Source organism: Athene cunicularia (assembly GCF_003259725.1).
Source record: "Athene cunicularia isolate RWA chromosome 9 unlocalized genomic scaffold, athCun1 chr9_part1, whole genome shotgun sequence".
Lineage (NCBI taxonomy): Eukaryota > Metazoa > Chordata > Aves > Strigiformes > Strigidae > Athene > Athene cunicularia.
In genome coordinates, this window is record NW_020799110.1 from 19,192,403 (window position 1) to 19,205,541 (window position 13,139).

A 13,139-nucleotide genomic window follows, 5' to 3' on the forward strand; every position below is an offset into this window, starting at 1 on the left:
CCGCCACTGCACGGAAGTCTGATCAGCAAGTGATCCGGCGGAAAAAAAAAATAAATCTGCACGAACGGCACCGTACCTCACATTTAGTCTAAAGGTAGGAAGGAATAGGAAACAACGCCCTTCCCCCCCCTCCCTCCCCCTTCCCAAAACGGACATTGCTCTTCCACGGAGAATGTGTAAGTTGACCTTTAGCCCGTGTTATGGCTCAAGGAGATGAGCAGCCACTTAAAAGGAACATCTAAGCCTCAGTGTGATACCTCGCACTGATGTATCTTTTGCACTCACCCTCACTGCAAAGCAGTGCAAGGCACACAATTCCTGCTGACGCAGACGAGGCTGCTGCTGCTGCTTGGGCGAAGAGGGGAGGAGCTTCTTAACCTCCTCAAAACAACCTCCCACCACCTGCTCCCATTGCACGGAACAAAACTGCTGCTCAGACAGAACGTGCCTGACACTTACGCCGCCTTACTTACATTGGTATGTGCGCCCTGGAAAGCGGCCTTCTGTCTGAAATGCAGTCAGGGTGAAACTACACAGTTTTATGCTCATCCCGAATTTGTGAATGTAATGGATTGGAAGAAGACATTTCCTTTCTCCTCAACTGGATCTTATCTGTGTTATAGCTCCTCCTCACAGAATATGTGTGGGTTTGCTTTTTCTCCCCCAAACCTGCAGCCTGGACACAAAGCAAAAGAATTCACTCCCTGCGCAAAAGCCAGTAAAAGGGGAAATGTCTCAATGTCCACAGAATGCTGTACCCCACTGTTAGATGCCATTTCATTCTTCCCCCTTTCTTAAGTTACACGCATATTTTTCTCTTGCATAAATCTTGATTGATGTTAAAAGAACAGTTGAATTTATTTCTCAAAGTAATAACAGAAATTATGGTCACAGAATAAAGTCCCTTCAAAGGAGTTCACATGAAAAGCAGTGCTAGTACACTGATAAGACCTCGCCTATGGCTCACAGGAGAACTTCCTGCAGATTTACTACTCCCCAACCGGAATATCAACATTACCTCACATTCAAGAGCACTCAAGGTTGCCACTGACACACATTGCAAAACATGGTGACCTCCATCACGCAGCAGTGGCCAATACTAACATTGGAACCCTAGCCTGAGAAAAGCCTGCTCCTGAAACTCTCACATTCACTAGTAACTCACTCAGCTCACCGTAACTGTGCATGCCCCAGCGCACCTCTTGCAACCCTGGGAAATGGGACAGTGAAGCTTCCACATCACATCTCCAATAGACCATTTAAAAATGATGCTTTAAGAAGGGTTACAAAACCAGAAGAACAGGGTTTGAAGATACAGAGGGGTTTTCTCTTTGTCAGGGAAAAAGATCTGGAAAAGAAGTACCAAGGGGGGTGGGTGGGGTAGAAGAGCTGGAGGCAGCTCTGTAAAGAGAGAGTTCTTTCCCTAGCCCAGAGGCTAGCCTGCAGCTCTGCTTCTGATTTTTTATTCCTTGAAGGATACTTTAAGAAGAGCTGTGGCTGTGCAGTAATTGGGGAATTCTTTCATTTTCATCAGCTGGAGATTCCTGTCACATAATAGCCTCTCATTTCCAATGAAATGTCCATTTTTCCTTCCAGTAGCAGCGTGGGGAAGGGTACTGGGGGAATATCATGACCTCTGCAAGGCTGGCAGACCCATTCCTAGTTAAAGCACAGAAAAGTCTCATCTGCCTCCACAGCCGAATAGCACCAACCCAGGAAAAAGCACCTACAGAATCAGTCATGGGACTTTCTGCATGGATGACAGAACTGGATCAAAACTCAGGTCACTTGTTTTGTGGGTTTCTTCCCCAAGTTTCTTACAGAACAGTGCTACGATTATCTTTAAACATGTTTAAAGACAACCTTATTGAAGCTGTGACTGACTTTGACTCTTTAGTTATAAAAGATGTCTAATCAGTACAAATACATGCACCCCCACAAATTACTACCTGTGTTTTCATGTTGCAGAGGTCTGCACCTGGCTTCCTGGTTTCCAGACAGCTAGTGATGGAGAATCATTCCTCACAGTAGCTGCCAATTCACTCTCCCCAACTCCTTTGATCCACAACCTGCCTGGAGGTTATAAACACACAGAATTCTGCCACACGTATATTATTAGTGTTTGCTTTTAATTTCTTTAAATAAAGCACAAGGCTTTATTACATAGCACATGAATGAACAAATTTTCTTTATATATGTGTATGTACACATGCACACACATCTACCAATGAAGACGGGACATGTCACTTGGCCTGTGGCTGCATTTGCATGCTAAGAGAAGATGAACAATTTGCTGTGGAAATACACACTGGCAACTAACTACTAGGCCTTACAATAGTTGCAGGATACAGCATGGTCAGACAGGCACTGTGCTAAGTAGGCTGGAAGCACACACTATACACTAGTGAGAAGGCAGACCTCTGCAGAAGGCTTCTTTGCCAAGGCTCAGACACAAGTGGATTTGCAAGGCCTGAAGAGACAGGCAGGAGAGACAAAGGGCTTTCAATAGGAAGAGAATATTTAAGATGCTAACTGGCCACTTAGTGACCGAGAAAGACTGTTTGCACTTTCCTGAAATAAGGGAAGCCTGAGGACAAATGCATTAGAGTTCAGTGCTACTGACTCAGTCTCTGCTTGGTTGGTGAACAAAGGAGGAAGGCTCTGCAAGGAAAGGAAGCTCCACTGTTTCTAGGTCTGAACCTGGTCATACCTGACCTGATGCAGGGATATTTATGTAATTATTTACATTTATGGGGGTCAAAAAGGACCGGTTTCTTCACTGTGAATGCACCACCCCCTGGGTCATCTGAAGCTTCTCCTGAGAAGGAATCATGACAGATTTTTGTATCTGACCTCTAAGGCCATAGATGAAGAGTTCCATGAATGGAGACTCCATAAGAGCTAAAAACCCTGAAATTAAAACCAGAAATGGAGAACTTTAAACCTGGAAATTTCTGATACCTAACCAAGGGGAGTGTAGTATGAACCTACATCCCTGTACTCAAACTCTGCATCCCAGTGAATGGAAAGAGGCTACTGAACAAGACCTGTCTGTGCAGCAACCAAATGAGAGAGGGTTCCTATCAGTCCAAAGGGTACCAAAGGCTTACCCAAGCTAGACTCATCACAGGGGAAGCTAAGGGTTGGCAATTTACCCACACTTACAAATACAAGGCCACCAATATGCTGACTTTGGTTGATTAACATGTCCCTTGGCTAAGCTAAGCTTGGTTTACTTCTTTCACCTTCGCCCTGACTCCTTCACTTCAGTTACTTTTTCCTGCCTCCCACGTGCTTAGTCCTGATTCTTAGTTTCTATTGCTGCTAGTCTGCAATAGCTTGAGCCACTTCATGCCCCTTGCAGGATGGATTTGTTGCCTGATCTCTGGCCACATGTCCTAAACAAGACTTTGCTACTATCCTTGGTATTTCCAGCACTTGTACTTGGCTTTTCTTGACTCCAACACCTGGTAGCTGGTTCTAATCGGTCCCAGCTGTTATGACCAAGCCAAGTGTCTCAATTTAATGATAAAACAATAGTTTCCTCACAGAGACTATCATCATTCTCATATAGGAGTGAGGCAAATGAAACTTTCAGTGACAGTCTTACCTGTGTTGCATCCTAAATCTTGGTTTAGCAATCACCATGACATTCCTTTAGCACTGAATCACAAAATCCTCAAGGTTGGAAAAGACCTTGAAGATCACCTAGTCCAACCATTAACCTAACACTGACCGTTCTCAACTACACCGTATCCCCCAGCGCTATGTCAACCCAACTCTTAAATACCTCCAGGGATGGGGATTCTACCACTTCCCTGGGCAGCTGCTCATGCATGAAAAAAGCTACTTAGATTAACCTGAGTTAATAAAGATTTTTAAATGGCAGTGGGTTAATTCAAGAAAATGCATTTAAAACCAACTCCAGCCAAAAGTGCTCACTATAACCTTGACCTTATGCAACTTTCTCAGATTTGGTTTGTTCATGCTCTTAATATTCACCTAGGATCATGCTAAGCAAAGTGGAAACCTAATGATCTCGTTGCAATTAATTTTCAACATGATATGCTAAAACATCAATCAGAGCTTTGAGGCCACCTTTCCCAAATAATCTTATTCCATGCCCCGGAGAAGCTTTAACATTCCTAACTTTTCCCCTCAAGCATTCTTAAGACCCTGGAAGTTCTGCAGTTGCTCCTCCTCCCAACAGTGTTTGGCTCCTTTTGCCCCTCTCTCCCTCCTCACACATACAGCGCTGCCACAAAAAGTACAACTACGCATACAGTAAGAGTAAAGGAAGCTCTGATTTCTCCACCTCCATCTTGGCATTTGCTTCAACTATTTCACATCCCTCTGTAGCACCCTTTCACTTCCCTGGAGCACACTGTCTCCAACCCTCCCAGCAACTGACTATCCACAACCATCACACACATTTCCCTTTTCAGAGTACCGAGGTAGATTATTCTAAAGGTACAACAGTAGAGGGGTCCCCACTCATGTAAAAAGCCAATTAAAGTTAAATGCTTAACTGCCATCTGTGCCTTTAAGAAAAATCTCTTAATTTTCCCCAGTGATCAATTTTTTTCACATGGGACCAATTTTGCTGTTATTGCTTAGGCAAAATTCCCTTGAAGTCCACAGGGAACTTTGCCTGAATACAAAATGTGGAGCAAAACCCTGCACTTATTTGCATAGATCACAAATCACAAAGATCATGTGTTGTTGCAAGTGATTTATCCTACATGACAGCTGGTGCAACTGGGCTATTTTTAACCATGATTTGTTGTAAAATATTTCATTATATTTACCATTCAAAAAAAGAGTCAATTGATTCTTTTTTCTTAAACTGGATTAGATTGAAAGATTCTGGCTGCTTTCCAAACCCATTAATTACTAAATGGTACATTTTCAACAGAAATGTTAAGCTATAAGTAGTTCTTCTGGAGCCTGTTAGCTCCTAGCTAAAATCAATTAAAGCTGGTAAAGATACATTTCTATGGTCAGGTCCCCAGTACAGACATCTGTATTTAGAGCATAGTGGATGCTGGCAAAATCCTCCAACATAGATGCAGTTGTCCCAGTAAAACTGTGCTTTCACTGTTTAGCTCATACAGGGGGTAGTAGGTGGGTTTATTGTTCCAGGATAAACCCAGCTGTGTCAGTATGGCTGCCCTTACACTATGCTCTACTTCTGCTATAGTAGCCTCAATTTTCTAGCTCCAAGGAAGCACTCTTTATCCTACGGAGTATAATGGCAAGGCGGTTTAAGCTTGCTTGTCACCCTGCCACCCTACTGCTCATTCCTGTTTGTGTGGCCTTGCAGGAAACTGGGTCATGGAAATAATCCAGAACAGAAATAATTTTAGGTGGGAATGAAGGGGAATAAAAAAAAAAAAAAAACAACCAACAAAAACAACAAACAGAGGAGGATGTTCTTTTCAACCAAATCACTTCCTTGCACTACACAATGCAGAGGGCACTTCACAGCGTGAGAATGGTACCCCTGCCAAAGCGGTCAGTGACTTTTAAAGTGAAAAGTCCTTATGCTACAGACATTACCAGTGCATTTAAGCTCCTATCTGAATGACTCCAGTGCCCAAGCAGCACACATGCCAAAGCTGTTGCACTGAGACTTGGCGTGTTGAAGCCTACAGGAGCAAAGAAAATCCTGCAGGCAGTCAGGGAGCTGACAGGCAGTCCTCCCTGCCCTAGAAACTCCACAACTTTGACAAGCACATGCAAGCACTCAATTACTTTAAGACAGGCAGAGAGGGGTATTTACACAGTATATAAACAGGACCACGTATGGAAATTGCAAAGTGCTTTACTAGAGCACTTGACTCCAGGCATTTCAAATTTGTGTAAGCCAGCACTGCAGCTAAAAAAAAAACAGAATCAAGAATGCAGCTCTGCTGCCCTCCCACCCCCAGCTATTCCTCTGGACTTACGCTGGCACAAATGCTGCTTGGCCGTGTGGTGAAGCAGATTGGGAAACCGATCAAGCTGAGAACTAGCCTGGGATTTTGGCACCACATGGATGTTATTTGTGAGAGGACCACCCTGCCTATGTCATCAGTGGGCAGCAGAGCCCCAGTGCAGCCCAGCAGATGGAAGGCAAGACAGTTGGGTCTCATTCAGAAGCAGCCAACTTCTTGCTTTTATCTGAGCTACTCAGAGACTCAGCTGTGAACAAGGAGCTCTAGTGAGCCCCACGACATTTCTGAACTCTGGAAAAAAAAAAAAAAAAAAAAGTGCCTGGAAGGCCACAGAGTACAAAATCTGTAAAAGCAAACCATGATGAAGTCTAGAGAAAGAGGTCTGGGAATAGGAGTTGAGAAACTCTTGGAACTTGAAGTCTCCTATCTGCACTCATTAATATAATCTACAGTTTTTCTCCAGCACTACAGGTAAGTCAGTCCCATTGAGTTAGGAAATGGACAAAGATGGGGAAAATCTGAGTTGCTCACTTCCACCAAAAAAAACATCTGGACCACTAAATAAAGGCATGTTAAATATTGAAAGACTGGAAAGACTCAGAGAAGAAATTGGAGTTTGTACTTTAGGACTGACAAACGGGCAAATTCCTCTAAATAATGTAGGTATGTTATGTACATTGAGATGGTATTTAAGAGTAAATTGTTTCTGTTGGCTAAATTCTATAAAGCAGAAACTTTATAAAGAAACTAAAATATGCTATTTGTTCAGTAAAATATACTTAAGCTTTATAAACACAACAACTGTATCACATGTTTTTCAAATGTGTTTCTTTTCAGTACTTAGAGTCCACATGAAATATTCCTCACTACACACTTCAGGATGGGCCAGGAAGGCAAGTGAAGTTTGGATGAAAAAGCTGTTAGACCCTTAGAGAGCATTCACAGGAAAAAAAAAAAAAAAAAAAAACTCAAGGAAAGAACAGATGGCCACTGCTGAAGAGAAGAAACTGAGGGCATGGATGTGCACTTGTTTGTTTGTTTGCTTTTCTTAATGAGACAAAGATTGTCTCATTAACTCTAGAGTTGAAGAAACAGTGACCTTTGGTGGAAGAAGGCTTCATACATGAGACTTTGAGTGGCAAGGGAAGCTAACTAACTGGGTGGTTCACATCACCCAAATCAGCAAGTCACACTCAGAGAGGCAGTAACTATGTAAGGCACTGGGGAGGCTCGAAGCTCTCTTACAGTCTGTATGCAACCAGCATTAGGAAACCATGAGCCCCTGGAGCCCAATCCAAGTGTGGAGAGCTGCGGGCAGACAATGCAGACTGGCTGTCATACAGTCAGAAGTCACTGCCGGCAGCTTCCCCTAGTGGCATGTGGCCAGGTTTCCCCAGCCCTCATTAGTTGCTCCTGGCTTAAACCCTGTGCAATGATCCAAGGTCAAAAAGCATGAGGGGAAGGCCTTATTGACAAATTAGAAAGGTGACAAGGCGAGAAGTAACCTGGAAGCCTCATCTGGCATCATCTGACCAGTTCCTCTGGTCACGGACCAACTAAGCTCCTATGAGGGCAACAGGGAGCAGAAGCTCAATTTGTTCCCATCACTTTACGGAGATACACTTCATTTTAGGTGTCTGGGTGCTTAGATACAGGCTGTGTAAGCACTTCCCTCACCACCTCAGATTAAGCAAAATTAAAGAGCAGTAGCTTCTCCCTTACATTCAAAAGATCCTTATATCCACAGAGAAAAGGGTTGAAGTCTGTAACAGCATCTAAGTCATCGCAAACACTTTGACCATGTGAACTCTGTCCATGCTCAGATATAAAACAATTTAAAAAAAAATATCTTCTAATTACTATGGAAACAATAATCTCCTGCAGGCACTCCCTAAATAAAATCTTAGGAAAAACAGTTTTCTCCACAGCTATAGATGGCTAACCATTGTATGTTAGTTAACATATTCCTGGTTTTCCCTCCTGCTTATTTTCTTGGAGAAAATACTGTGATCCTTTATATTCTCTCAGTATAATAGCCATTCCTATCAATGATGAGCTCAAATTGGCCAACACTCAGGAAGAAAGGAATGCAAATGAGGGATACCAATTAACCCCTTCACAATTAAAAATATCTCTATCTATTATAGCACCCATTAGTGATACTCTAGTTAATGGTCTGTCAACATTTCCATTAGACCTTTTCCCCTTGCTCCCACACAGAGCTAAATCCTAGCTAATCACCTTGAATATACCTCTACGGATTTACACAATACATATACATAGCTCAAATGAGGCAAAATATAGATTTCTCTGTTATCTTGAGCCATTACATTCCCCTAAGTAACTGTTTTCTAATGTATCATTCTAAATACTCTGTGCTCCAAATACACTGAATAATTTTGCAGGAGATTTTTTTTTTTTCACTGTTACAAATATTTTAGGTACAAAAAACCCCAAGTATTTGCAAAGACCTGACCTAAATATACACTGTGAAAATTGTAGAGTGAAGCTCAGTTCACAGCAAATTCCTTTTGCCCAGTATACTTCACATTATACCATCCTTTCTTTACACTACATGTGAGTCAGTGGGTTACATTTGGTGGTATGTACTGTAATAGCAAGAAACGACAGGGTGAATTAAGGACAAAGCTTCAGACTTAATAGCTTAAGGTCCCCTGGCATCCTTATGGCCAAACCACATTCTCCACACTACTGTAATGGGGGGGTTGTGAGAGACAAATTCATTACAAATGTATCATTTTTATATATATTGCATTTGTTAAATACACTTAAGCATTTTATAGTATTATCATCATAACCATTCTCAGTTAAAGTGCTGGCATACTAGGGAGAATAAGAACTCTTTAACCAATGCCCAGACGGAAAAGGGGAGAGGTATACAACATGAATCCTCATTTTCACCACAAGATTTCTCCGTAAATTTACAATGGTATTGTTGGTATCTATACGCACCTTGGCACCATTCTGAGCACTGAGCTTGCACACAGCAATTCAGCTGTGCCAAGTTTTCCTGGCTTGTTTATAATCCTCAAATAGAGGATCCATAGCTCTGATGAAAACTAATTAAATACATCTTGTACACAGACTACTCTTCAGAAACAAAAACTGCACTCTGCTCACCAGTGTTAAGTGTTTAATACAGCATGACTGGCTTTTGTTTGGAATTACTGTTTGCAAATTCTAATTAGACCAACTGAAAATGAGTCACATTTTATATATTACAGCTGATAAAACACTGGTTGGAAAAGCTACGTTTTTCATACTCAGTCTATAGGCATACAAACCAATGCCACCACATACATAAGTGCTAGAAATACTGCTTTCTGGCAGCCCTACAAAGATGTCCTTAGTTTCAGGGACTGGTTAAATTTACAGTTCCCTGAATTCATGAGGGTATTCCAGTTCATGAAGTCAAAACCAGACAGAACTGCTTGCAAGAGTAGATCTTTTGTACATTTGTAATACTAATCTTGCTCAATCTATATTTAAAAATTCCATTATTTGTGGCATATCTTCAACATTAAAGTGCTTTGCTTTATCATCTAAACTCCACCAAGTACTCACTAAACTAATCCCATCCAGAAAATAATAAGCAACTGTGCAATGGAAGTTACAGTTCACATCTTCCAATGTAAAACTCCTGTAAAACTGAACGTCCTCGGTTTCCTAGAAAAGGGGCCTGGCACCAAATAAAGGCCAACCACAGAATTACATCTTTCTGTAAAACAATTATCTGTCTGTAGAATAGCCCTAAACCACCAACTAGCTTTTTGCCCAGTCATATCAATAAGAAAAAATTTTTTTTCATAAATACTCAGCATTACACACAGTATCAATAATGGCGCATCTAGCATTTTTTCAGAGTAAACACAAGAAATAATGGGAAACAACCTTGTCTGCATTGAGTTTACACATTAAAGGCCAGTTACTCTCATTTTCTGTAAATACTTCAAAGCAAAAATCTACCAAACAACTAAGACATAGGGAAGGAGGAAGGGTGGATGGGAAACATAAAAAAAGGAAAATAAGATGTTTATCTTGGCTCCATCATGCAGAGAGCCAACAATAAACTCTGAATGGGATAGAGACTTTCTCCCACTATCAGTGGCATTTTATTTGTTGTGAGTGTGGTATGAATAAAGACCAGGTGGTATTAAGAATAAAAGCTTGATGGAACTGCTGTTACCTACCCAGGTATGAAGAAACTGCAATACAATCTTATTTGTGAGTACAAGTCAAAGGACAGGTGAACATTAAGGGGGCACCAAACAGAACCAAATCAATGAGAGATTCCATGTCGGAAACCATCCTGCCTTGCACTTTCTAAGCTAAAAAAAAAAAAAGCATAAGAGAGAAGATACCAACATTTCCAGAAAATTGTGCTAACAGGCAGGAAGTGAAACGCAGGGTTTATATTATTGCATGCTTGACTCGGTTTCCCCTCCTTTCTTGATATTCAACTTGTAAAAGGAAAGAAGAGATTTAGCTTCTGCCCTGGAAGGGGAAGGGAGAGGGCTGGGAGAACACAATTTAGAGTATTTGTTGACTTCAGACAGAACAGAATACCCCATAGCAAAATAGATCATGTCACCTAAAGACAGCAATGAGACATTTCAAATACTAAATATTAACCTGAAATAATAAATCCTTTCTGTAATTCCTGGGAAAGAGGATCAAAAGAAAGCATGTGAAGTAAACTTGTGGTTTGCTTGTACTTATTTCTGTTCCTAAAGATCAAAATAGAACCTTTTTTTGAAAGCCAGACAGTCACCCTGATGAAAGAAATTACAAATCAGCACATTTCCCCAAAATGTTTTGGCTTCCATGAATTAACATTTTCCAACTGAAAAAGCATTTAATTAAAATCGCAATCAGATCCAACTTAAGTGAGGCACAGGAAGCCAAGAAAGTCTCTTGATCAGGGTAAAACCACGTCTGAGGAACAACTTTCACTTAAACAAAGATGGTTACTGCAGAGGAGTGGGCAGAAATTCTGAGCTTTTTATTCCCGGGTGCTATTAACCATTTTTGACCACTAAGAGATCAAAACCAATGATTAAATAAGCAGCACAGCCCCAGAATTAGACAGTGATATTTAGCCCTTTTATTGTCTAAATTAAGCATTAAAAATTCTTTCAAAACAGATGCCATTGCATGCCTCTACCTACAGATCTACACAGATCAATTCTTAAATACTCAGACCATGCTTTTCTTAATGGAAATTTCATCCTAACTTACACATTTTGCAGGAATGTAATGACAACCTTTTTTCCTCCATTATCAGGAAAATCTCATATTAGTACTATTTCAAGACTTTCTAGTGACCAAAGAGAAATTTAAACAACTGGATGCTTTGCCAGAATTCTGTTCTAGATTTAAAAACAAAAACAAAACAGGGGTGGGTGGGGGGTGTCAGGTAAGATTTTGCTTTTATTCTAACCCAAGAACAGAAGCAATGGCATAGCTCTTAACATTTCATTACATAGATATCCTATATTCCAGTTACTCAAATTACAGCAAGCAGTCAAAATAAAAAATTCTTCCTGGGCATGGAAAATTCAAGAGTCATTGCCCTACTGTGAGCTGTGCAAACAAAGTGGTAGCAGGCACTGAATCTGTAATTTTCCTTTGGCTTTATTTATAAAGGTGAAAAAATGTTTATAGCACAATTCCTCTCTTTTACAGCCTTCTTGAACAATGTTGTTCCTCCCTACCCATCATATCTATTCTCAGATTACTCACCATTTGCCTCTCCCTTTGGGGGAAATTATCTCCTTTAGAGTTATAAGGAAAATGGGTGACTTGGACAAATAGAACTTGGTCCAGGGTGTATTGAATTCACAGTACTGTCACTGAGACAGCTTTGCTGAGAACTGGATTAAACAGTTTTATCTAAGTGTGCGGGAGGAGCCAAATTGCGAGCAGTTTTCCTTTACATCTTCACAGCACAGTACTGCAAGCAGTAACAATCATGGGTCAGGGGAAAATTTCCATAGTGTCTCCTGCAGTCCCTCTAGAGTGGGCTTCTAGATGTATCAAGTTATTTTCTACTTTAATAGAATAGTCAGATTGTAGGTCTCCAACATACCATAGGTGGAGTCTTCTTTCCCTAATGCAGTATAGGGAACAAATGTGAAGAGCTGATACTGTTCAAAGGCTCCACAGCATACAAGTTGATTAAACACACAAACAAAAGAGAAATATGAAATACAACAGATTAATACAACCACAGATTAATTTTATTATCTAAATTTCTTTTCAACTTTGAATACCTCAGTTAATGCTCACTAAAAGTCCTTTGACAGACTGCTGTTGTGAACACTGCTGAAATATTGCTCAGAGGTTCTCTGACAAAGCATTCTTAAAATCTGAAAATGCTGTTGCTGTTAAATTGAACAGCTTTTGAGGCAATATGAAACTGCAGTAGAAACCTGCCAGGTCAGTGGCAAGCAATAGGGAAACTCAGATCTTTGAAAAAACAGCTTTAGGGTCCATAGCAAGTTATCAGGCATACTACCACACAATAAGAGACTCTTTTAAGGCTCCCATCTACTACAAAAATCACCAGAAATGTTCTGGGCTGCTATATAGCCATACATAGTAAACACAGCACTTGGATCGAACTATGTGCTGATTATCTGCTCAATCCCACAGCATGCTGTAAAGAATAAAGTCACACTACTAATCCTATGCCATGCTTTACTGGTAGAAAGAGGATGGCATGGAGTTGCAGCACTCTGCATGATTGATCAGTGTTGTGCTACATCCTTCAAACGCCCTGAGGAGCTTTTCAAGCCATTACATTCTTCTCCACATAAGATTATCCCATTGCTTTTGGTCCTTCACATTGTATCTTCAGATTGTTTTTCCTCCAGAAACTTTTGCTGAACATCTCTGCACTACCCCAATTGTCCATAGTGCTAAGAAGCCAGATATAATGCCTCCACATTTCTCTCTCACTGCTTCTCTGTTGACATTGACTTATGTAAACTTGCCCCTTCAGCACATCATGCAGAAATATTCAACAGGATTTTTATTCCTGTTTTCCAGATTGTTAAAATCAAGGCTAAATAAATAGCACAAAATTAGTAATACCACATATCGATGTGTAGACTATTTTGTACCCCAAAACAGTGGCTAGGATCTTTGCCATCCAGACAAAGTAAAGAATTTTGTGAGCCT